At 40.6% G+C, this 24,275-nt stretch overlaps 1 protein-coding gene across 1 annotated transcript in view; it reads left to right on the forward strand.

Annotated features, from left to right (window-relative positions):
• The first annotated feature begins 606 nt into the window (after positions 1-606).
• OGDHL (oxoglutarate dehydrogenase L) overlaps positions 607-24,275 on the forward strand; it is a 77,323-nt gene continuing 53,654 nt past the window's right edge. Inside the window, exon 1 of the mRNA XM_036999487.2 lies at positions 607-730. The gene's annotated coding sequence lies outside the window, so the exon portion shown is untranslated. The remainder of the gene's footprint in view (positions 731-24,275) is intronic.

Raw genomic sequence — 24,275 nt, forward strand, 5'->3', positions numbered from 1 at the left:
TTGATTAAATGGTTAAACAGTTGCTACTTTGCCTCTGAGAAAAATTAATTTCCTGTTCCTTGACATGTAGTTTTGGTTTAATACTATTTAGAAGAACTGCTAATAGCCTTCCCTTTTTGCTTCAGAAAAAAAAAATGTCCTCAGATGGAAATTTTCTTTTGTTTCCCTTCAAGTTCATGGACACTCCTACCCTCTGAGCAAGCCTGGAGAGCATTAAAGCTGTCCTGATTATTTTTCCTTGAAAACATATTTCCACTATGAACAAGGTCATCAGTACTTCTAATGTGCATGAATGCTCTGACACTGATTAAGCAGCATGGTGCCTGGAGAATGTTCTCGTACCTTACATGATTTCCATGCTTAGGAAACAATAAACAAATTCCTTAATAAGGCAGACAAATATCTTCAAAGTCAGATTCCAGCCTGTGTTTCCAGTTCAGTTTCGACTCGACCTTTTCATCCTACCCATCATTTCAAACCATAAATTCCTACTCACTTTGAAGATCCAGCCCAAAAGTGACTTTCTCAGGAAAGCCTTCCCTAACCCTCTCAGGCAGAGCCAGCCCTTCTCCCAGCTGCATGCTACCCACAGCCTCTCACCATACAGAGCAGTGCTTCTAAAACTCCAGGGTTCCTGTTAAAATGCAGATTCTGAATCTGGAGCTGAAGACTATGCATTTCTAACAATCGCCAAGGTGATGGTGATGCTGATCCACAGCAACACAGAGTGGTAAGTATACACAGTATGGGGTTTTGTTCTTACTTGTGTATCGGTCTCTTTTCCTTCTGCTTTAGGACAGTGTCTGTTTCATCTCTGAGTCCCCAGCACTGAGCACAGAGTGAGCGGTAAAACCAAACTATTTGTCCAATGAGGACTCCTCCCTTTTCACACTTGCTAACATCAGCTTCCTTCCTCCATCTTTACAACTACTTCATAGATTTTTATGCTGTCTTTTTTCTCCCTCTTATGGCAGATCTTTCATTTTTGGTATTCATTTTATTTTTAAGGCAGACACAGGCTGTTGATTGCTTGATACAAACCACCTGGCTGGGCAGATACCAGTGCTCAGTGTGAGTGTGGCTCAGATCTAGTGGAGGTGGGACTAGGATTTCACCCTCATTAGATTCCAGTTAACTAACGTGTATCCTAGTTTTAGATGTTGTACTTTGAGGATGGTGGAGGAAGGAGAAAGTTGGTGAAGGATGAGTGACCTTCATCTGTCTTGTTCCAGGACAGTCTTGGGTTCCCTTCCGTGATGAGCACTCATGAGTTAAAGCGGTCTCATTTTATCACCCTGTGTCATATCCCCAGACTATTTTCTTTTTCCTTTTCTCTCTGGTTTGTCTTTTCTTTTTTTTAATTGCATGCACATTTCTGTAGTCTGAAATGTACAATGGGTACCCAATCAAAGCTAAATTATATAATAAAGTGATACAATATATTGTTAACCTTAAAATAAAAGAGTTACTTTGCCAGCAAAAATGAGTTTATTCAGGAAGAGAATTTCAATTCAGGACAAGCAAGCCATGGCAAAACCATAGGCAAGTCTGGAGAACAGAGGAGAGGAACATTCTTTAATAGAGGAAAGGGAAGAGTTGGGAGAGTTGTCATATACAAAATGAGAGTTTAAAGTATAATGGCTTCTCATTGGTTGAGTTGTGACGGTCTCTCATTGGCTGGGCTGTTGCTGGGGCGGAAGAAAAACCTTCACCTGCTGATATAGTAAAGCTAAAGTAGTTAAGGACTTGCAAGTTCCATCTCTTCCAGTTGGGTCTGCAGTTGACACAGAGTAGTAGGGTGTGAGAGCTCCTCCTGCTGGCCTCCCTCCTCCATCAGTGAGGTTTCCTTTCACTGTCCCAATACACAGAGATGACTCGCCGTGAGCATTTGAGATGATGCAGTTCTGCACCACTTTAAGATACTAAGCAGCCATAGGATACCCCACTTAGAAAGAAGCTTGCAGAGATCATCTGGTCTAAACCTATTTTCAGGTAGGGAAATGACCAGAGACAGTAGGCATAGAGAGCCTCTGAGCCATGAATAGAAACCAATAAACCCCTCTCTTGTGGGTGGAAGCCCTTGCTCCTGAACCTGATCATAAGGGCCATCCCACTTCAGTGTACTTCTTGTGTCTGGGGAAATCCCGGGCCCCTTTTGGCCTCTGCAAGCTAATTTTTATTTTTTAGGTTCTGGGTGCATCACTATTTAAGATTTTGATTGTTCTACTTACCCTTGATTCACATGATGCCAGCTCTAGCTCTAGCTTTAGCTTCTCTCTTCTCAGGCCCTGGGCCCTGCACTTTCCATCAGACATGACTTACTACACTTGGTCACAATTTCCTGTTTACTTATCTGTCTCCACTGCACACACTGAACCTCTGAGGGCAGGAATCCTGTCATGTTCACTGTCCCCAGCACAGTATCTGGCATATAGGAGAGTCTCAGTAAAGGGAGAATGTACTTGTCAGGAAAAGGAGAGCCTTAGTGCACCCACTGTGCCTGCATTCATGTTCGTTTGTAGACCCCTCTAACAGTCACTGACTAATGCCTGCTGCAGGCTTAGCTCAGCCCTTTGGAGAAGGATGCTGTTAGGCTCTGACCCTGGGACTAGTTTATTAAGTCCTGTTTTCTCTTTTCAGGTCTTTTCAGTGATGACTCATGCATCTTGTAAACTGGTGTTAGTGTTCAGAAGCAGTGAAGCTACAATATCCTCAGAAATAGCAAAGAAAATAATAATTCATCAAAGCAAAAGCCATGGTACATCTGCTGCCCATTTGTAGCAGAAGAGATCAGTTCTTAATGACTAAAAACGGTATCTTATGAGACTTGCACACCTTTATCCCACTCCCTAGGCACACCAAATATTTCAATGGGGTTGTTTCATCCTACACTTTACACTGGAGATTGTGACTTGAGCAGATGACTCAGTGACAGGTCTGGGGTTTAGATTTAAGTCCCCAGTCACTTTTTTGTCATGCTTTTCTTCTAAGATAAAGCAGTAAGTCACTGATTAATTGTGGTAAAGGGGTGATCTTCCAACAGTTTGGAGGTGATGAACTCAGCATATCCTTAAGTATTATGGAATTAACCCAGTTTCTCAGCCTCCCCTGAGATTTGTTACTTCAAACTTGACCTCAACAAGGGAATCACCAATTGCAGTCTGGCCCCTTTCTCTGAGTCAGGGTCTGGTTCATGATATTTCCATGGAAGGATAACAAGTCAAACGGAAGAAGTAAAGCTGGCCACAAATGCTTAACAATCATAAACACTTAAAAATGTAGATATTAAAAATATGATGCAAACCTTCCTAAGAAGACATGACCTGTCTGTGAATCACACATAGCAAAGGCCCTCTCATTTCATAGTCGTGTGACCTTCCATAAAAGTCACAGGAGAAAACACCATAGTTGGAAGCAGAAGCAGCACTTGAGAGAAAAAGAATTGCATCTTAAGGGAGGAAAAAGGAAAGATACTCCCAAAGATTGGAATTCTTGAACATGCAGTCATAATTTTTCTAAAGGAAAAGGGCTGAAGGATCCCTGATTTTACAGAGAGGAGTGCTTCTCAAATTTAATGTGCATCACTGGGGTGCTATTTAATAAGGATTCTGATTCAGTAGATTCATTCTGGAGTGAGACCTTCTGACAAGCTCCCAGGTAATATTGATACTTCTAGTTTGTAGACCCTGACCTGAAGAACAAGGACATGGATAATGATGGAGCCCAATTCCTAGAAGATATTGAACACACACACTCCTGGGTCTCTGAGTTCCAAACATAAGGTCTGTCCCCCACAGTTTCCTTAGAGGACAGCAGAGACCCTCTTTCTGGCTGTAATTCACAGTGTGAGTAATGACTAATACCTCCTTCCCTCTCCTGAGTCAAGCATGGAGAACAGGTTGCAAAGTCTGTTTTGTTTGTTTGTTTGTTTGTTTTCTGTTTTGGTGGAGTTTAAATAATGAGACAATGTTTCTTATCTGAGGATGTTTCAATAGCTCAGTTCTTCCTCATGAAACCAGTCTGAACCCAACCAAAAACCTCACTGATTATTCCCTAAAGCCTTCACCTCTAGCCCACACACTTCATATAAAACAGACTATCCCAATCTCATCAACTAACCTTAGTCCACACTTCCTCCTTGCTTTCACTGGAAGCTAATTATATTGTTGTAGTTCCTAAATCACCATGCTTATAGTTCCTAAATATTTTTTAGAAAAAAGAAAAGTATTAATAAGAATCAGGAATCCAGGTTTCTTAACGTTTCTTATAATGAAAAAGGCAAGTAAAGCAAGTGGCATTGCATTCATAATTTGTAGGTATGCTGGAATTTGGGTGTCAGGGATTAAGCTGAACCTGGCAGGCTAAGATTAGGGCAATTTGCTCAATGCTGTGATGTTTAAGGTGACCCAGGAGAGTTGGTTACGTAATGGGAAATGCTTTCAAGATATTGTTAAGAGAAAAGGGACTGCAAGTTGTGAAGACAATATGACCACCACTGTGTTACAAAGTTGAAAACTATATAAGGAAGAAAGACAGGAGAGAAAACACTAAATGATGAATGAACTTCACTAAATGGTTGAGTGAGAGGATATGAATCTCATCATAATTTTTTTGTGCTTTTAAACTTTTCTATAACGTCTTGGCATTGCAAAACAAAAAGAAAGATCTTGACTCTAAAGAGCAGCTCAGTTAAGAATGTCCCCCTTCTAGTGATTTTACAGCATCTTACTATGCTGATGGACAGTGACTGTGAAGGGGTATGTGGGGGGGACTTGGTGAAGGGGTGAGCCTAGTAAACATAATGTTCTTCATGTAATTGTAGATTAATGATACCAAAATAAAAATAAATAAATAGACAGATGACAGATAGATAGATAGATAGATATAGATGGATAGATAGATAGATGATAGATAAATAGATAGATGATAGATAGATAGATAGATAGATAGATAGATAGATAGATAGATGATAGATAGATAGATAGATAGATAGATAGATAGATAGATAGATAGATAGATTGATTGATTCAGGGGTGGGATAAGCCTGCCTCCCAGGCGCCCATTTTAATGAAAGATTGGGGCCCCTCCCCTACCTCCAAGCTGCACAGCGCCCTGGGGCTCAAAGCTGGGTGAGGGCTGGGGAGGGGCATGGCCCGGCTCCCACAGGCACCGAGTGGGGTCGAGCCGCTGAGCACCTGCAGTAACTGCTGTGCTGGAGCCCAGAGCCCTGTCAGAGGGGCGGCCCCGGCCGACGCGCTGGGGGCATGCAGGACAAGAAGGGGACGCGGGAGAGTCTTTTTAGAGGAGACCTGGGGTCGTCCCTCTGGGGCAGGGATCAGGAGGCCCCTGTGCACTGGGGGGCTTCCCCACCAGAGGGGCCCAAGGACCACTCCAGTGAGCGCCACGGCATGGTATGGGGTCTGTACTGGTCCCATGGCTCAGCCCACATGCAGCTGTGTCCCTGGATCGCAGCCCTCCACATACACGTTTTGGCGGGGTTGGGTGGGTGGCTGGGTGGGAGATGTCTGGCTCCAACCTGCCTTGGTAACCTCCCCTTCCTTCTCTACCTTCATCAAAACCCCGGGAACGACCCCGCATCCTTTAAACATTCCGGCAAGGTCGCCGCCCCTGAGCCTTTCCTCTTGGTATTTCTACCTGCGTTCACGCGGTACACGGGCTGTAAAATTCTTACTATGGTCAGGGCCCCGGTCAAGACCCCTCTTACATTTCCTCCTCTCCCCGCTCCCCCCTCCCCACCCTACAGGGCTTCCTGGAGCTCCTGGTTCCACTGACTATTATTGGATGGCCCACCTGAGGCCAGCCAGCTGGTGATGTCAATGAGTTAGTCCTGGCAACAGTGGTTCATCCACTGGATGCCTGCAATATGGAGTCCACACCAGAATGCAGGAAAGGAAAACACCGGTGGTGGTGATGCTGAGAGATTCAGCAGGGAGTCCAGCTGCCGGGCTCCCCAGGAGCGGACTGCTGCCGGCCCCCTCAGGGGGATGCTTCCCTCGCTGAAGAGAACCCAGAGGAGCAGAAACCCGCCAGAGCCCGAGGGTTGGCAGAGGGTCCTGAGGGGCAGCTGCCTGTACTGGGACCTGGCAGGGATGCCTGAGCCAGGAGCAGTGGCTGGTACTGCTAGAACCTGGAGGGAGAGCAATGCCTGGAATGTTGTTTCCTTCATTGCAATAACGGGGCTGTGATCTCCCCTGATAACTAGCTCTGGGAGGTGAGAGGCCTCAGTTGCTGCTGTGGGGAAGCTGCAGGGGGCCAGGGGGAGGAGCTTGCATCTGCACCCTGCTGCTCCAAACAAGCCCAAGTCATTGCAGTCTCCATGCCCACCTGGGGGAGTGTAAAGGGCAGCTGGAGGTGGAGATTGGATACAGAGGCTTGGCAGGGGGACTCCATCTTCTGGGGGTGAAAACTCTGGCTGTCCTTAGGAGGTTGGGAGCCAAGGCCCAATGTTGGGGGAGGGGAGGCCTGTGGGAGGCAGCTGTGACTATGGGCAACATGTCAAAGAACTTCTTGGGGCTTACGGTGGAGCTGACAGTCTGGACCTATGACCAGACTTCTGATACATCACAGGTTTATCAGAGAAGGCCTCTTCTCCACTTTCGGGCACACACAATTTTTGTTTTACACTTTTTTAGAATTAAGGTATCAGTGATACACAATCTTATGAAGGTTTCACATGAGCAACATTGTGCTTTCAACATACATTCATATTATCAAGTCCCCACTAACCCCATTGCAATAACTGTCCATCAGCATAGTAAGATGCTATAGAATCATTACTTATCTTTTCCATGCTACATATATCACACAGATAATTTTTAATATTCCATAGATCTTGGAACAACTTGTTTTCCTTATGGTGGTAAAAGTTCCTCTTTTCTTTTTTGGGGGTGCTGGTGGTGATGAAATATTCTAAAATTGTTAGTGGTGATAATATGCACAACTTGGAATATATAGAAACCACTGAATGGTACATTTTAAATGGGTGAATTATATGGTATGTGAATTATATCTCAATAAAGGTCAGTCCAGAGACAGAACCACACAAATATGCCCAAATCACTTCTGACAAAGGTATAGGAGCAATTCAATGGAGGGAGGAGAGTCTTTTCATCAAATCATGCTGGAGATTTCTGGCATCCACAGGCAAAAGTGAACCTCAACCTAAAAATTTTTTTGCATCTTCTACAAAGATTAACTCGAAATGGTTGATAGGCTTAAATACAAACTGCAAAACTAGAAAACTTGGAGGAACAATAAAGGAGAAAATCTTCAAGATCTATGACTAGGCCAGAAGTTCTTAGACTGGGCACCAAAAGCATGAGCCATGAGAGGACACACTGACAAACTGAACTTCATCAGAACTGAAAGCTTTCATTTGTGTAAGATCCTGCTATGTAGCTGAAAAGACAAGCTACAAACTGGGAGAAAATATTTGAAAACCACGTATCTCATTAGGACGAGTATGTAGATTAAATAAAAAACTCTCAAAACCCAAGTAAAAATTTAAAAAAGAGCATCCAATTATAAAATGGGCTAAAATACATGAAAAGACATTTCACTGAAGAACATCTATGGATGGCAAACCAACCCATGAGAAGATGGTCAAAAGTTATCAGGGAAAGACAAAATAAAACTGGGGGAGGGGGGATAGCCAAGATGGCAGCATGAGTAGGGCAGCGGAAATCTCCTCCCAAAACCATATATATTTTTCTAAATACAACAAATACAACTATTCCTAAAAGAGAGACAAGAAGATACAGTACAACAGCCAGGCTACATCTACATCTGTGAGAACTCAGCATCTCACCAAGGGGGTAAAATACAAGCCACGACCTGGTGAGACCCAAGCGTTCCCCCCACCCTAGCTCACCAGTGGGAGGAAAGGAGTCAGAGCAGGGAGGGAGTGGAAGCACAAGACTGCTAAATAACCAACCCTAGTAATCCACACCAGGAGCGCAGACACACATTGCATGGTGTGCTGGATATTAAGGAAACAGAAAAGAAAAATCTGTGAGAGGGTCCCCACAGCTGGCTTCCCAGGGACAAAATAAGAGTGAGTGCTTTTTGAAAGTCTCAAAGGCACAGGGGCTTCACAGTTGGACATAATCATCCCAGCACACTCAGCCCAGCAGGCTGGGAATCTGAGGAACTTCAGGTGCCCCAGCTCCCTGGGTGGCAATGCAGCCCTGAAGCCCTTCACAGAGATAAACAGCCTGCCATTTGTTCCCCTGGCCAGCACGGCCCCACCACAGCGACCGAGCAACTGCAAAGTGGCCGCACCCACAGCAACTGCCCAGAGTCTCTGCCCAGTGCGCAACTGCCTGGGCCAGACCCAGAGGCCACCGCTGGCATGCAGCTGCCCCGTACAGGCAGAGGAAGCCGGGATAAAGCTAGTAGGAGCGCCGTTCTTGCAGGAAAATGCACCCAGCGTGCCGGACACTCTCTGAAGGGCTCTGGGCTGCCCCCACAGCTGCCTTGCCTGTGGCAGCTCAATGGGTTAACCTGGATGCTGCTCCGGGTGTGGGTAACTAACACAGGCAGTGGAAAAGAGCAAAGTGACCAGCAAGCAGGAAGGGACTTTGTTCTCTCACCTGATACATGTGCCACCTGCCTGCAACTACCTTTATCACCATGAAAAGGCAGAAGAACTTGATCCAGTGTAGAATTACCCAGACAACCCCCGAGAGAGGGCCTGGGGAGATAGATATAACAAATCTTCCTAAAAAAAGAATTCAAAATAAAGGTAATAACCATGCTGATGGACCTGCAGAGAAATAATGCAAGAGCTAAGGGATGAAGTCATGAGGAAGAATACAGAAATAAAACAATCTCCAGAAGAATGTAAGAACAGCCTGGATGAGGTCAAGAGACCGTTAATGAAATAGAAATCAGAGAACAGGAATACAGAGAAACGGAGGCCGAGAGAGATAAAAGGATCTCCAGGAATGAAAGAATATTAAGAGCAGTGTGACCAATCCAAATGGAACAATATTTGCATTATAGGGGTACCAGAAGAAGAAGAGAAAGAAAAAGGAATACAAAGTGTCTTTGAAGAAATAATTGCTGAAAACTTCCCCAAACAGGGGGAGGAAATAGTCTCTCAGATGAAGGAAGCCCGCAGATCTCCGAATGGAAGGGACCCAAGGAGGACAACACCAAGACACATAATAATTAAAATGGCAAAGATCAAGGAAAAGGACAGAGTATTAAAGGCAGCAAGAGAGAGAAAAAGATCACCTACAAAGGAAAACCCATCAGAATATCATCAGACTTCTCAACAGAAACCTTACAGGCCAGAAGAGAATGGCATGATATCTTTAATGCAATGAAATAGAAGGGCCCTGAACCAAGAATTCTGTATCTAGCATGATTATCATTTAAATATGAAGGAGGGATTAAACAATTCCAAGACAAGCAAAAGTTGAGGGAATTTGCCTCCCACAAACCACCTCCATAGGATATTTTAAAGGGACTTCTTTAGATGGAACCACTCCTAAGGCTAAATAGATGTCACCAGAGAAAATAAAATCACACCAAAGAAAGCAGATCAACCAAATGCTAACTAAAGGCAAAAAATTAAATCAACTATTCACAAAAACAGTCAAAGGAAACACAAAGTAGTACAGAATAAAACACCTAACATATAAGGAGTGGAGGAGGAGGAATAAGAAGGGAGAGAAATAAAGAATCACCAGACTGTGTTTACAATAGTTTAAAAGCAAGTTAAGGTAGATGGTTAGATAGTAAAGAAGCTACTCTTGAACCTTTGGTAACCACGAATCTAAAGCCTGCGATGGTAATAAGTACATATCTTTCAATAATCACTCTAAATGTAAATGGACTCAATGCACCAATCAAAAGACACAGAGTAATAAAATGGATAAAAAAACAAAACCCATCTATATGCTGCTTACAAGAGAATCACCTCAAACCCAAAGACATAGACAGACTAAAAGTCAAGGGATGGAAAAAGATATTTCATGCAAACAATTGGGAGAAAAAAGAAGGTGTTGCAATATTGTATCAGACAAAATAGACTTCACAACAAAGAAAGTAACAAGAGATAAGGAAGGACATTACATAATGATAAAGGGCTCAGTCCAACAAGAGGATATTACCATTATAAGTATATATGCACCCAGTACAGAAGTACCAACATATGTGAAAGAAATACTAACAGAATTAAAGGAGGAAATAGAATGCAATGCATTCATTCTAGGACACTTCAACATACCACACACTACAAAGGACAGATCCACCAGACAGAAAACAAGTAAGGACACAGAGGCACTGAGCTACACATTAGAACAGATGGACCTAACAGACATCTACAGAACTCTACACCCAAAAGCAGCAGGATACACATTCTTCTCAAGTGCACATGGAACATTTTCCAGAATAGACCACATTCTAGGCCACAAAAAGAGCCTCAGTAAATTCAAAAAGATTGAAATTCTACCAACCAACTTCTCAGACCACAAAAGTATTAAACTAGAAATAAATTGTGCAAAGAAAACAAAAAGGCTCACAAACATATGGAGGCTTAAGAACATGCTGCTCAATAATCAATGGATCAATGACCAAATTAAAACAGAGATCAAGCAATACATGGAGACAAATAACAACAACAGCACAAAGCCCCAACTTCTGCAGGGCACAGTGATGGCAGTTCTAAGAGGAAACTATATAGCAATCCAGGCCTATTTAAAGAAGAAAGAACAATCCCAAATGAATAGTCTAAAGTCACAATTATTGAAACTGGAAAAAGAACAAATGAGGCCCAAAGTCCACAGAAAGAGGGACATAATAAAGACCAGAGAATAAATAAATAAAATTGAGAAGAATAAAACAATAGAAAAAATCAATGAAACCAAGAGCTGGTTCTTTGAGAAAATAAACAAAATAGATAAGCACCTAGGCTGACTTATTTAGAGAAAAAGAGAATCTACATACATCAACAGAATCAGAAAAGGTAAAAGGAAAAATCATGGCAGACCCCACATAAATACAAAGAATTACTAGAGAATACTATGAGAATCTTTATGCTAACAAGCTGGATAACCTAGAAGAAATGGACAACTTTCTAGAAAAATATGACCTTCCAAGACTGACCCAGGAAGAAACAGAAAATCTAAACAGACCAATTATAAACAAAGAAATTGAATTGGTAATCAAAAAACTACCCCAGAACAAAACCCATGGGCCAGATGGATTCACTGCTGAGTTTTTTTTGTTTGTTTTTTGAGAGGGCATCTCTCATAGTTATTGATCAAATGGTTGTTAACAACAATAAAATTCTGTATAGGGAAGTCAATGCTCAATGCACAATCATTAATCCACCCCGAGCCTAATTTTCAACAGTCTCCAATCTTCTGAAGCATAACGAACAAGTTCTTACATGGAGAACAAATTCTTACATAGTGAATAAGTTACATGGTGAACAGTACAAGGGCAGTCATCACCAAAACTTTCAGTTTTGATCATGCATTATGAGCTATAAACAATCAGTTCAAAAAAGAATATTCATTTGATATTTATACTTGATTTATGTGTGGATACCACATTTCTCTCTTTATTATTATTATTTTTAATAAAATGCTGAAGTGGTAGGTAGATGCAAGATAAAGGTAGAAAACATAGTTTTCACTGCTGAGTTTTATCAAACATATACAGAGATGATATAATACCAATTCTCCTTAAAGTTTTCCAAAATATAGAAGAGGAGGGAATACTTTCAAACTGATTCAGTGAAGCCAGCATCACCCTAATACCAAAACAAGGCAAAGACCCCACCAAAAAAGAAAACTACAGACCAATATCCCTGATGAATATAGATGCAAAAATACTCAACAAAATATTAGCAAACCGAATTCAAAAATACATCAAGAGGATCATACACCATGACCAAGTGGGATTCATCCCAGGGATGCAAGGATGGTACAACATTCGAAAATCCATCAACATCATCCACCACATCAACAAAAAGGACAAAAACCACATGATCATCTCCATAGATGCTGAAATAGCATTCGACAAAATTTGACATCCATTCATGATAAAAACTCTCAACAAAATGGGCATAGAGGGCAAGTACCTCAACATAATAAAGGCCATATATGACAAACCCACAGCCAGCATCATACTTAACAGCGAGAAGCTGAAAGCTTTCCCTTTAAGATTGGCAACAAGACAGGGATGCCCACTCTCTCCTTTGTTATTAAACAGAGTACTGGAGGTCTTAGCCATGGCAATCAAACACAAAGAAAGAAAATGCACCCAGATTGGTAAAGAAGAAGTCAAAGTGTCACTATTTGCCAAAGTCATGATATTGTACATAAAAAACCCTAAAGACTCCACTCCAAAACTACCAGAACTAATATCTGAATTCAGCAAACTTGCAGGATACAAAATTAACACACAGAAATCTGTTGCATTTCTTTACACTAACAATGAACTAGCAGAAAGGGAAATCAAGAAAACAACTCCATTCACAAGAGCATCAAAAAGAATAAAATGCATAGGAATAAACCTAACCTATCAAGAGAAAGACCAATACCCTGAAAACTACAAGACACTCTTAAGAGAAATGAAAGTGGGTACTAACAAATGGAAACTCATCCCATGCTCTTGGCTGGGAAGAATTAATATTGTCAAAATGGCCATCCTGCCTAAAGCAATCTATAGATTCAATGCAATCCCTATCAAAATACCAACATCATTCTTCAATGAACTGGAACAAATAGTTTTTAAATTCATATGGAACCACAAAAGACCCTGAATAGCCAAAGCAATCCTGAGAAGGAAGAATAAAGCAGGGGGAATCTCACTTCCCAACTTCAAGCTCTACTACAAAGCGACAGTTAGCAAAACAACTTGGTACTGGCACAAGAATAGACCCACAGACCAGTGGAACAGAATAGAGAGTCCAGATATTAACCCAAACATATATGGTGAATTAATATACAATAAAGGAGCCATCAACATGCAGTGGGGAAATGACAGCCTCTTCCACAGCTGGTATTGGCAGAACTGGATAGCTACATATAAGAGAATGAAACTGGATCATTGTCTAACCCCATACACAAAAGTAAATTGGAAATGGATTAAAGACCTGAATGTAAGTCATGAAACCATAAAACTCTTAGAAAAAAACACAGGCAAAAATCTCTTGGACATAAACATGAGCAACTTCTTCATGAATATATCTCCCCAGGCAAGGGAAACAAAAAGCAAATATGAACAAGTGGGACTATATCAAGCTGAAAAGCTTCTGTACAGCAAAGGACACCACCAATAGAACAATAAGGCATCCTACAGTATGGGAGAATATATTCAGAAACAACAGATCCAATAAAGAGGTTGACATCCAAAATATATAAAGAGCTCATGCACCTCAACAAACAAAAAGCAAAAAATCCAATTAAAAAATGGTCAGAGGATAGGAAGAGACAGTTCTCCAAAGAAGAAATTCAGATGGCAACAGACACATTAAAAGATGCTCCACATCGCTGGTCATTTCAGAGAAATGCGAATTAAAACCACAGTGAGATATCACCTCACACCAGTAAGGATGGCCACCATCCAAAAGACAAACAACAACAAATGTTGGCAAGGTTGTGGAGAAAGGGCAACCCTCCTACACTGCTGGTGGGAATGTAAATTAGTTCAACCATTGTGGAAAGCAATATGGAGGTTCCTCAAAAAGCTCAAAATAGAAATACCATTTGACCCATGAATTCCACTTCTAGGAATTTGTTCTAAGAATGCAGCAGCCCAGTTTGAAAAAGACATATGCACCCCTATGTTTATCGCAGCACTGTTTACAATAGCCAATGAATGGAAGCAACCTAAGTGTCCATGAGTAGATGAATGGGTAAAGAAGATGTGGTACATATACACAATGGAATATTATTCAGCCATAAGAAGAAAACAAATCCTACCATTTGCAACAACATGGATGGAGCTAGAGGGTATTATGGTATGTGGAATAAGCCAGATGGAGAAAGACAAGTATCAAATTATTTCACTCATCTGTAGAGTGTAAGAACAAAGAAAAAACTGAAGGAACAAAACAGCAGCATAATCACAGAACCCAAGAATGGACTAACAGTTACCAAAGTGAAAGGGACTGGGAAGAATGGGTGGGAAGGGAGGCAAAAGGTGTGGGGGGAAGAAAGGGGGCATTACAATTAGCATGTATAATGTGGGGGGGCACAGGGAGGGCTGTGCAACACAGAGAAGACAAGTAGTGATTCTATATCATCTTACTACACTGATGGACAGTGGCTGTAATGGGGTATGTGGCGTGGACTTGGTGATGGGGGAGTCTAGTAAATATAATGTTCCTCATATAATTGTAGATTGATATAAAAATTTTGGGAAAAAATGAAACTGTGATTAGATATTCTATATGCCTTTTGGAATGGCTAAAATGAAAATGAATAGTGACCACACCAAATATGGGTAGAAAAGGGCCACATGGGATCCTTGTAGGGAAGGAAATGTTCTGTACCTTGATGTATCAATGTCAAATCCTAGTTGTAATATCATACTGTAGGTTTGCAAGATGTTACCATTGGGAGAAACAGAGTAAAGGGTACACAGGATCTCTCTATATTATTTCTTATATCTACAAGTGAATCTACAATTATCTCACAATAGATGTTTAATTTAAAAAATGTCCCCATTATCACTGATTTTAATAAGTTTGTTTTAAAACAACCATGTACATAGGTTATTCAGATTAATTTGCACATATTTTGAAATTGAATTATGACAGACTTTTGTGATTTGAATTAATGAAGCCTCAATCTGTAAAGGAACATGTGCCAAAAGGAGAGAGTGTGGAGAGGTGGGAGGTTGGCCTCATCTGGGGCAAAGGCTTCTCCAGAGAAGTCCTCAGGAGCAGGTGTTTCTTAGGTTGTGTCTACTCTGGGAAAGGTGTGAAGCCTGTGATAAGGCAGACTAGGGCATAGAAAGAGCCAGAGTGGAGAGGCAAGAGGCCAGGCTTCTAAATCTGCTTGTTGTCTATGACTCTGTGCAAATATTAGGAGCTTAAGAGGTGCTCAGCTTCCAGCTCCATTAAATGGGTGTTGAGATTAGTGCTGAAGTCTCAAGTTCTACTCTGATATTTCTTCATTGATACAGTCTCAATACCTCTGCCTACTCGGTTTATAAGTGACCGTTGCAAGGGGAAGTTTTCTTATCTCTTAAATGCTGTAAAGATTAAATGAGATGACACCTAACCTGGCACTGGTGGGAGTGGTAATTGTGGTGGTAACAAAGCAAATAGTGTGATGTCTCAGCAGAGGCCACAGGCAGACAATGGCTCAGGCTGGAATTAAAAGAAATTATACTGGAGGCAATACCTAAGAAAGTATATATTCTTGTAGTCCTCAAAATCAGGTTTCTAAATATTTAATAACATGTGAAATGCTTCAGTTACCCTGATAAGTAAAGAAAGTATTACATCAACTGGGAACTGGGTGTGTAAAAGATATGTTTTAAAAAGTGAGGATAAAATTTGCCTACAAGCTAATCTGGGTGATGACCTGTCCCTTTGACATCTCTTCAAAATAATAATATGGGATGGGAAAGGAGAAGAACAGAAAAAATGTACTTGTAAAGTGTAAGCAAACTTTAGTGAGGTGTTGTCCAAGAGGGTAAAATGGGTGCCGTGGCTACCCTCACTGAAGACAGAAGAAAGCCAGGAGAAGATGCAATTGAGGGAAAACTCTGGAGCCCTGAGTGGTTCTCAAATCAAGGAATGGTGCCTCCAACAAGACCACTGTGTTTGTTTGCTCAGTGCTACCATGACAAAGTCCACAGACTGGGTGGCTTACACAACAGAAATTTATTTTCTCACAGTTCTGGAGGCCAGAAGTACAAGATCAAAGTGTCACCAGGTTGCTTTCTTCTGAGGCCTCTCTCCTTGGCTTGTATATGGCCACCTTCTCTCTCTGTTTTCATGTGATCTTCCCTCTGTGTGTGCAGATGTCTGCCTAAATTTCCTTTTCTTACACTAGTCAGATTAGGGCCCACCCTACAGACCTCATTCGACAACTTTGTCTCCAAATACAATTATATTCTCAGGTACTGGGGGTTTGGTCATCAACATGAATTTTGGGAAGACACAATTCAGCCCATGACAAGCATAAATTACTGTATGGCTAAAGGATCCATAAACAATGTTAAAAAACAAGGAACAGACTGAGAGAAATAAATATGTGCATCATTTATAAACACCCAAAATATTCTTTAGAGAATTTGTATGAATCAATAAGAAAAATGTAAATAGAAAAATGGACAAAGAACATGAAGTTCACAGAAAAGGAATACAAAATACCATATAAGAAGATTCTTGGACTCTCTTGTCCACTCCTGGCATGAACTGGGAGCTCTGTCCTTTCACTTTATCTCTAAATAAAAGCCTGTACCTTGCTCTGCTACCTTGAGTGTTTGTGAAGCTCATTCTTCGGCTCCGCAAACCAGAACCCTGGCATCATCTTTGGGAGCTCGTCCGGGATAACTTCGGAGAATAGAGACCAGAGGACACAGGACAACATCCAGACCACATCCACACCTGTGAGAACCCAGCGCCTTGCAAAGAGGGGGCTCCACCATTTTGGAGCAGCAGCCGGAGCCAGGCCAGCACACAACAACAGTGGAGATAAACTCCATAGCAGCCAGGCAGCAAGCAGAAGTCCTGTCTGCGCGCAGCTGCGCAGCACAAGCCACTAGAGGTCGCTGTTCTCCCAGGAGAGGTAGGCCACAAACCAACAAGAAGGGAAGTTCTTCCAGCTGTCACTCATTCCAGCTCTGCAAACTATTTCTATCACCATGAAAAGGCAAAATTACAAGCAAACCAAGATCACACAGGCAACACCAGAGAAGGAGACAGACCTAACCAGTCTTCCTGAAAAAGAATTCAAAATAAAAATCATAAACATGCTGATGGAGATGCAGAGAAAAATGCAAGAGCAATGGGATGAAGTCCAGAGGGAGATCACAGATGCCAGGAAGGAGATTACAGAAGTGAAACAAAATCTGGAAGGATTTTTAAGCAGAATGGATAAGATGCAAGAGGCCATTGAAGGAATACAAACCAGAGAACAGGAATGTACAGAAGCTGACATAGAGAGAGATAAAAGGATCTCCAGGAATGAAACAATATTAAGGGAACTGTGTGACCAAACCAAAAGGAACAATATCCGTATAATAGGGGCACCAGAAGAAGAAGAGAGAGGAAAAGGGATAGAAAGTGTATTTGAAGAAATAATTGCTGAAAACTTCCCCAAACTGGGGGAGGAAATAATTGAACAGACCACGGAAATACACAGGAACCCCAACAGAAAGGATCCAAGGAGGACAACAACAAGACACATAATAATTAAAATGCCAAAGATCAAAGACAAGGAAAGAGTTTTAAAGGCAGCTAGAGAGAAAAAAAAGGTCACCTATAAAGGAAAACCCATAAGGCTATCGTCAGACTTCTTGACAGAAACCCTACAGGCCAGAAGAGGATGGCATGATATATTTAATGCAATGAAACAGAAGGGCCTTGAACCAAGGATACTGTATCCAGCACGACTATCATTTAAATATGATGGTGGGATTAAACAATTCCTAGACAAGCAAAAGCTGATATATTTAATGCAATGAAACAGAAGGGCCTTGAACCAAGGATACTGTATCCAGCATGACTATCATTTAAATATGATGGCGGGATTAAACAATTCCTAGAAAAGCGAAAGCTGAGGGAATTTGCTTCCCACAAAGCACCTCTACAGGGCATCTTACAGGGACTGCTCTAGATGGGAGCACTCCTAAAAAGAGCACAGAACAAAACACCCAACATATGAAGAATGGAGGAGGAGGAATAAGAAGGGAGAGAAGAAAAGAATCTACAGACAGTGTATGTAACAGCTCAATAAGTGAGCTAAGTTAGGCAGTAAGATACTAAAGAGGCTAACCTTGAACCTTTGGTAACCACAAATTTAAAGCCTGCAATGGTAATAAGTACATATCTCACAATAGTCACCCTAAATGTAAATGGACTTAATGCACCAATCAAAAGACACAGAGTAATAGAATGGATAAAAAAGCAAGACCCATCTATATGCTGCTTACAAGAAACTCACCTCAAACCCAAAGACATGCACAGACTAAAACTCAAGGGATGGGAAAACATATTTCAGGAAAACAACAGCGAGAAGAAAGCAGGGGTTGCAGTACTAATATCAGACAAAATAGACTTCAAAACAAAGAAAGTAACAAGAGATAAAGAAGGACACTACATAATGATAAAGGGCGCAGTCCAACAAGAGGATATAACCATTCTAAATATATATGCACCCAATACAGGAGCACCAGCATATGTGAAACAAATACTAACAGAACTAAAGAGGGAAATAAACTGCAATGCATTCATTTTAGGAGACTTCAACACACCACTCACCCCAAAGGAAAGATCCACGGGCAGAAAATAAGTAAGGACAAACAGGCACTGAACAACACACTAGAACAGATGGACCTAATAGACATCTATAGAACTCTACATCCAAAAGCAACAGGAAATACATTCTTCTCAAGTGCACATGGAACATTCTCCAGAATAGACCACATACTAGCCCACAGAAAGAGCCTCAGTAAATTCCAAAATATTGAAATTCTACCAACCAATTTTTCAGACCACAAAGGTATAAAACTAGAAATAAATTCTACAAAGAAAACAAAAAAGGCTCACAAACACATGGAGGCTTAACAATATGCTCCTAAATAATCAATGGATCAATGAACAAATCAAAATAGAGATCTAGGAATATATAGAAACAAATGAAAACAACAACACAAAGCCCCAACTTCTGTGGGACACAGTGAAAGCAGTCTTAAGAGGAAAGTATATAGCGATCCAGGCACACTTGAAGAAGGAAGAACAATCCAAAATGAATAGTTTAATTTCACAATTATCAAAACTGGAAAAAGAACAAATGAGGCCTAAAGTCAGCAGAAGGAGGGACATAATAAAGATCAGAGAAGAAATAAACAAAATTGAGAAGAATAAAACAATAGCAAAAATCAACGAAACCAAGAGCTGGTTCTTTGAGAAAATAAACAAAATAGATAAGCCTCTAGCCAAACTTATTAAGAGAAAAAGAGAATCAACACAGATCAACAGAATCAGAAATGAGAACGGAAAAATCATGACAGACTCCACAGAAATACAAAGAATTATTAAAGACTACTATGAAAACCTATATGCCAATAAGTTGGAAAACCTAGAAGAAATGAACAACTTCCTAGAAAAACAGAGAGAAGCTGAAAGCTTTTCCTCTGAGATTGTGAACAAGACAGGGATGCCCACTTTCCCCAATGTTATTTAACATAGTACTGAAGGTCCTAGCCACGGCAATCAGACAAAACAAAGAAATACAAGGAATCCAGATTGGTAAAGAAGAAGTTAAACTGTCACTATTTGCAGATGACATGATATTGTACATAAAAAACCCTAAAGACTCCACTCCAAAACTACTAGAACTGGTATCGGAATACAGCAAAGTTGCAGGATACAAAATTAACACACAGAAATCTCTAGCTTTCCTATACACTAACAATGAACCAATAGAAAGAGAAATCAGGAAAACAATTCCATTCACCATTGCATCAAAAAGAATAAAATACCTAGGAATAAACCTAACCAAAGAAGTGAAAGACCTATTCCCTTAAAACTACAAGTCACTCTTAAGAGAAATTAAAGGAGACACTAACAAATGGAAACTCATCCCATACTCATGGCTAGGAAGAATTAATATCGTCAAAATGGCCATCCTGCCCAAAGCAATATACAGATTTGATGCAATCCCTCTCAAATTACCAGCAACATTCTTCAATGAACTGATACAAATAATTCAAAAATTCATGTGGAAACATGAAAGACCCCGAATAGCCAAAGCAATCCTGAGAAAGAAGAATAAAGTAGGGGGGATCTCACTCCCCAACTTCAAGCTCTACTACAAAGCCATAGTAATCAAGACAATTTGGTACTGGCACAAGAACAGAGCCACAGACCAGTGGAACAGATTAGAGACTCCAGACATTAACCCAAACATATATGGTCAATTAGTATTTGATAAAGGAGCCATGGACATGCAATGGCAAAATGACAATCTCTTCAACAGATGGTGCTGGCAAAACTGGACAGCTACATGTAAGAGAATGAAACTTGATCCCTGTCTAACCCCATACACAAAAGTAAATTCAAAATGGATCAAGACCTGAATGTAAGTCATGAAACCATAAAACTCTTAGAAAAAAAAACATAGGCAAAAACCTATTAGACATGAACATGAGTGACCTCTTCTTGAACATATCTCCCCAAGCAAGGAAAACAACAGCAAAAATGAACAAGTGTTACTATATAAAGCTGAAAAGCTTCTGTACAGCAAAAGACACCATCAATAGAACAAAAAGGAACCCTACAGTATAGGAGAATATATTTGAAAATGGCAGATCCGATACAGGCTTGATGTCCAAAATATATAAAGAGCTCACCCACCTCAACAAACAAAAAAACAAACAATCCACTTAAAAAATGGGCAGAGAAACTGAACAGACAGTTCTCCAAAAAAGAAATACAGATGGCCAATAGACACATGAAAAGATGTTCCACATCACTAATTATTAGAGAAATGCAAACTAAAACTACAGTGATATATCAACTCACACCAGTAAGGATGGCTACTATCCAAAAGACAAACAACAACAAATGTTTGGCGAGGCTGTGGAGAAAGGGGAACCCTCCTACACTGCTGGTGGGAATGTAAATTAGTTCAACCATTGTGGAAAGCAGTATGGAGGTTCATCAAAATGCTCAAAACAGACCTACCATTTGACCCAGGAATCCCACTCCTAGGAATTTACCCTAAGAACGCAGCAATCGAGTTTGAGAAAGACAGATGCACCCCTATGTTTATCGCAGCACTATTTACAATAGCCAAAAATTGGAAGCAACCTAAATGTCCATCGGTAGATGAATGGATAAAGAAGATGTGTTACATATACACAATGGAATACTACTCAGCCATAAGAAGAGGGAAAATCCTACCATTTGCAGCAACATGGATGGAGCTGGAGAGTATTATGCTCAGTGAAACAAGCCAAGTGGAGAAAGAGAAATACCAAATGATTTCACTCATTTGAGGAGTATAAGAACAAAGGAAAAACTGAAGGAACAAAATAGCAGCAGAATCACAGAACCCAAGAATGGACTAACAGGTACCAAAGGGAAAGGGACTGGGGAGGATGGGTGGGTAGGGAGGGATAAGTGGGGGGAAAACAAAGGGGGGGGGTATTAAGGTTAGCATGCATAAAGGGGTGGGGGAGAAGGGGGGCTGTATAACACAGAGAAGACAAGTAGTGATCTACAGCATTCTGCTATGCTGATGGACAGTGACTGTAAAGGGGTTTATAGGGGGGACCTGGTGTAGGGGAGAGCCTAGTAAACATAATATTCTTCATGAAATTGTAGATTAATGATTAAAAAAAAGCAGTTCCTGTGTGGTGACCTCCAATAAGTTCTTCACAATGGTATAAAGGGCATATCAAAGTTTGGGCAAAGGGTCTGTTTGTGTTTATACAGAGGATCAAAGCCTAATTTGGCTACCCAGAAAACAAACTAAGATACGATATGAAGAAGAAGTTCCAATATCAACATACTCTGGAAGAGTCATTCCAGAAGATGATCATCAAAAAATGTCAACAAAGATCCTGGTGCTGTTGCAGTTGTAGCTGCATTCATCCCACTGGTTCCTGGAATTGCCACTGGAATGAAGAAGGAGATATCTAAGCTGGCCTGTGCATACAGTAAAATAACAAATTTGACTGGATCTATACTGTTGGAACTCAACCAAGAATTAGGAGAAGTGCAAGTTGTAGTGCTCCAAAGTCTTGAGACTACAGACTATCTACTGTTAAAAGAACATATGGGATGTGAACAGTTCCCAGGAATGTGTTGTTTTAAATTGTCTGATTTTTCTGAAACTATTCAAATTCATTTAGACAATATCCATCATATCATAGATAAGTTTTCAGAAATGCTTAGGGTGCCTAACTGGTTTTCTTGGTTTCACTGGAGATGGCTGGTAATTGTAGGTCTGTTTTGGTTAATTAACTGTATTCCTATTATGTTAATGTGGGGGCACAATTTAATTAGTAGTTTAAAACCTATACATGCTTAAGTTACTCTACAAGAATATATGTCAAAGAAATAACCAATCTTCCCATGTTTTCTTCCATCTGCTACTCCTATAGCTTTTCTTCTTCCTTCCTAATTACAACCCTTAAATAGAATTCGTGCCTCATATTGAATTTACCGAGTATCATAATTCTTCCAAGTGGTAAAGATACCTCAAGACAAATGTTGGGCATAAAACCCACAGGGCATAAATCTGCAAAGAAGTAAAAAGCTAACCTTTTCAAACAATATTGCTTCTCTCTCACCAACTTTACATTTCCCTGTATGGCCCCGGAAGATGAATGGTTAGCCAGGGACGGGTAAGATTCCTCAAGGGAGGAACAACCTAAGAAAGGCACAGTCGCAGGGGGGCCATCAGGTGAGAAATTGGGGATCAACAGAGGTGAGGCTTAGAACCTCACCCCCCACTGTTTTGAGAGAAATCATCTGCATCCGTGAATGTTTTATTGCCCTTGTCTAGCTTGGATTAATACTTATCCTATAGGCACACACCTAATCATCTACATTTGCTTTCTTACAGCACTAAACTATGTTTTCTACCTTTATCTTGCATCTACCTACCACTTCAGCATTTTATTAAAAATAAAATAAAAAAAATAATAATAATAATAATAATAAGGGAGAAATGTGGGATTCACATTTAAATCAAGTATAAAAATCAAATGAATATTCATATTTGACCTGATTGTTTATAGTTCATAATGCGTGATCAAAACTGAAAGTTTCTGTGACGACTGCCCTTGTACTGTTCACCATGTAAGAACTTATTCACTATGTAAGAATTTGTTTCCCATGTAAGAACTTGTTCGTTGTGCTTCAGAAGATCGGAGACTGATGAGAATTAGGTTTGGGTTGGATTAATGATTGTGCATCGAATCCCCTGTACAGAATTTTATTGTTGTTAACTGTTAACAACCATGTGATCAATAAATATGAGAGATGCCCTCTCAAAAAAAAAAAAAAAGAAGATTCTCAACTTCACTTACAGTTTTACATAAACTAAAACAAAATGAGGCTTATTTCATCTATCAGATTTGCACAAATTAAAAAGACTGATTATGTTAAGTCTTGGCAAGGATGTAAGAAAGTGGGAACTCCCAAATGCTAAAGGGATAGCACAAATTGGAGAGGTCTTACTGAAATGGTACCTATTAAAATTTAAAACATGCATATCCTTTAATCCAGTGTTAAACTTCTAGGAATCAATGTTACCAAAATAGTTGTGTTACGGAAAATACTGGAAAACCTGGACTGGATCACTGATGGAAGAACCAAGCGGCACTTGGAGGTCTTGGAGTGTTGAGGTTTTATTTCACACTGGCGGGCTCAGATGGTAGTAATCTCCCAAGGTCTGAGCCCTGAGCACAAGCAAGGGGGGCAATTTATATTATTTTGATTGTGGCATTTCAGCATGCGCAGGGCAAAAGAGGAGCCTGGAGGAGTGGGGAGGGAGCTGGGGGTGCGTTGCCAACTGGAGGAGGAAAAAAGCAGTTTGCTGACCTTGACGGCTGTGTTGAATATTGTCCTTATCAGTTGCACATGTGCTAAAGGATATATGTAGGAGAACTTCTTTGTGTGTGTGTGCTGTAAATGTCAAAAGCAATGTAAATGTCCATTCAGTGGGAAAGAATTAAATACAATTATTATACACCCTTTCAATGAATAAAATATTCCCATTAAAATGAATGAAGTAGTCATACAGGTATTGAGATTAAAATGAAGATCTTCAAGTCAAAGGAAAAAACAAGCAAATTACAGAACTGTATTCTGGTGGAGCCATATTTTGTTATGTGTATATCTATAAAATAGATATACACAGAGAGTTTTGTAATGATGTTCACCAAACTGTGGCCCAAAGTTATATCTGAAGTGGGGCAAAGGTGTCATTGGGGTAGATGGAAGGGAGACTTTCACATTGTACTCTGTATCTGTATTTTTAAAATTCTGTACAACCTGAATAAATACAAACTTGCATTCCCCCCCCCCCCCCCACACACACACA

This window comes from Manis javanica, chromosome 7, assembly GCF_040802235.1.
Source record: "Manis javanica isolate MJ-LG chromosome 7, MJ_LKY, whole genome shotgun sequence".
NCBI classification, from domain to species: domain Eukaryota; kingdom Metazoa; phylum Chordata; class Mammalia; order Pholidota; family Manidae; genus Manis; species Manis javanica.